Below are 3,045 nucleotides of genomic sequence, written 5' to 3'. Positions count from 1 at the left end.
TTATTGCCGGCGTTGTTATAATTTGTCTTTTGTATCCATAGAGGCTCCGTAGACGTTTGTGTGGGTTATGTATGAGTGTCGGATGGGTTAATGAACTTTGTTGTAACTCTATACTCTAGTTCTTCTAAGCTATAACTATATGAAATCCTGGAAACTTAGCCATGATTTAAGATTTGTGATATAAAAAAGATGAACTAACAATGTTGAATGTTCGATTTGCTATTGTCTAAATAAACGAAAGCATGGTTTCCGTAATCGTATTGAGTTGGGTAGAAAGTGTTATTAAGGCTTGCTCAGTTTGGTTCACTCGATTGAGTGCCGGTCGCGCCTCCCGAGGTTGGGGCGTGACAAACTTGGTATCAGAGCCTAAGGTTTTAATGTGTCCTAGGATGTCTCGGAGCCGTGTCTAGTAGCGTCCTTCTTATCGGTCTGTAGTCGACCACATCTATAAGTTTGAGGCTACTTGGGCATTTAGGAATAAGACCCTTCTTTGATATTCTAGATCGTGCGGCAATTGTGAAACTATTCCTCCTCTAACTAGTGCATTCCTTCAATTTTCAGTACATGGCACCTAAGAAGAAAACCAGAATTGGCCAAGGAGCCAGTGCCACCCTAGGAGTGGCCAATGATTCACTACTTGATACTGCAGGTGAGGATAATCGCCCTGCTATCACCCTGCCTGATTCTTCTATTTCGGAGAAGACTACCTCGGTTCCTGCACCTGCAGGGGGTACCACTATCCCTCCCATTGGTACTCCTGTTCCGCCTCCAGCCCCAGCTTCCGGTTCTGGTATTTCTGATAGGGATCTTAGGGGAGCTATTCAGATGCTGACTCAGCTAGTGGCCTCTCAGGCCCAGAGGTCAAGTGCCACACCCAGTTCATCTAGCCAACAAAGGGATTCCACCAGTTCCAAGGTGAACAGATTTCTTCAGTTAGACCCTCCAGTGTTTACGGGTGCCAATCCAGAAGAGGACCCTCAGGATTTTATCGATGAGATGCACAAGACCCTCAGGGTTATGCGTGCAACTGAGACAGAGGGAGTAGAGTTAGCTGCCTACCGTCCGAAAGGGGTGGCCTATTCGTGGTTTGAGTTGTGGGAAGATTCCCGTGAGGAGGAGAGCCCTCTGGCGAGGTGGAGCGAGTTTGTCGATGCATTTATATATCATTTCCCACCTGCTGAGACAAGGGCAGCCCGTGCAGCTGATAACTGTGATTTTTACATATTTTATGCCCATACTTGCCTATGCTTTATGTATGAATTGTCATAAAATAGGCCCAGAATGCTTACAAAGTGCGCTTGATTGCAGGTTTGAGCGACAAGATGAGGAAAGTCAAAAATCGGCTCGAAACGGAGTGAAACCTGCTCAAGTGTCAAAAATCATTGAAGTAGGGACAGGAGGACCTAGCGCGGACCGCACTGATTTGGTGCGCAGCCGCGCTAGGAGATTCAGAGAGCACCCATTTCAGGAGTCTCCACGCGCGGTCAGCGCTCTTTTCTACGCGGTCAGCGCTGGTGTCTACGCGGTCGCGCTTCATTGTTGTGCGGTCCGCGCCCATTAGCCTGCGCAGCCGTGCTACCTCTTTGTGCGGTCCGTGTCCCCAGCTTCAAAAGTGAATGATCGAAGGCCAAGACCCCTACGCGGCCGCGCTGCATTTCTGCGCGGTCAGCGCCAGCCCCACAGGGGTATTTTTGTCTGATTTTTCTGGCATAGTATAAATAGAATATTTTATTATTTCTAGGTTAAGTTTTAGACATCAGATAGCAGCAGCACTCGAAGACTCAAGTTTTAGCCTATTTTGGGCATTTTCATCTTGTTTTAACGTGAATTTTTGTAAATTAACCTTCTAGTTAATTAATATGTTGATTTTATCTACTTCTTCTTCAATTTCTGTTGCTATTATGGCTAGCTAAACCCATTAGCTAGGGTTGTGGCTCAACCCTAGTGTGGGTATTTAATGGGTGTGATTGTTTAATACTTGAATGATGTTGGGTGTTTGATATTTGGGTTAATTTTTATTTTTAACTAGGATTTGGTGGTTGCAAACACTAACTCTAGCTTTGTGAGTCTTGACTCTTCTTGAAAAAGAGTGTCTATGACTCCAAAATTAACCCAACAAGGAATTGGGATGGACCCATGAGAATGGTAGTCCCAATTAACGGGTGAAACCTCGAGAGAGTAATTACCCAACTTGAATCATAAGTTGATTGGCTGGTCTCGAGAGAGTTAATTGGGCAAAATCACTCTTTCTACCGAGAGGTGTGAGAGTGAGTGCAATCGTGCAACGGTTATAGCATAAGCCCCATAATCATCATTCTAGTATTAGGAATCTCTATCCGTTAGTTGACCACCTAGGTAAATGCCACGACCCTAGTGCTCTATCTTGCATACAACCTAGAATTAATATCTTAGCATAATTTAGTTATAATTAGTAGTTGTTAAATTGTAGTTGATAATCATAAAAACCCAAAAATGATAGAAGATCAATTAGAAGCAAACACGCATTTCTAGGCTAAGCAAATATCTAACTCCCTTCCTAGCTCCCTGTGGAAATTGACCCCGATACCACTATTGGGTAAATGTATTAGCGCCCACTCTTCCTAAGGTTGAGTTCGTTGCGCGATTGATCACTTTTTTGGCGCCGTTGCCGGGGAGCATACGGTGTTGACTATTTGTGTAGCTAGTTTTGTGTTTTGCTTCTCTTTCCTTCTTTTTACTAATTTTATTTGTGTTGATCCATCAGGTACACATGGCTCTAAACGGAAATGACCCTCTTGGCAATGCCATGGTGGGGGAGGAGGTTGAAGATGTTGAGCAAGATGAGCTTCGGGTACCTCAAGTACCACGGAGAGGTCGAAATGCCAATGCTAATGTACATGACAACAATCCTATTCCAGACCCTCCTCCGCCACCGCCAAGAGTGGTCCCAAGAGTTCTTCCTAATCAAGGGTACGCGAATGCCATCGTTCCTCCCCAAATTCGGGCGGGGAACTTTCAAATCACAAATGTCATGTTGACCTTGCTCGAGCAAAGGGGATATTTTAC

Source organism: Nicotiana attenuata, unplaced genomic scaffold, assembly GCF_001879085.1.
Source record: "Nicotiana attenuata strain UT unplaced genomic scaffold, NIATTr2, whole genome shotgun sequence".
Lineage (NCBI taxonomy): Eukaryota > Viridiplantae > Streptophyta > Magnoliopsida > Solanales > Solanaceae > Nicotiana > Nicotiana attenuata.
This window is presented reverse-complemented; position numbering follows the sequence as displayed.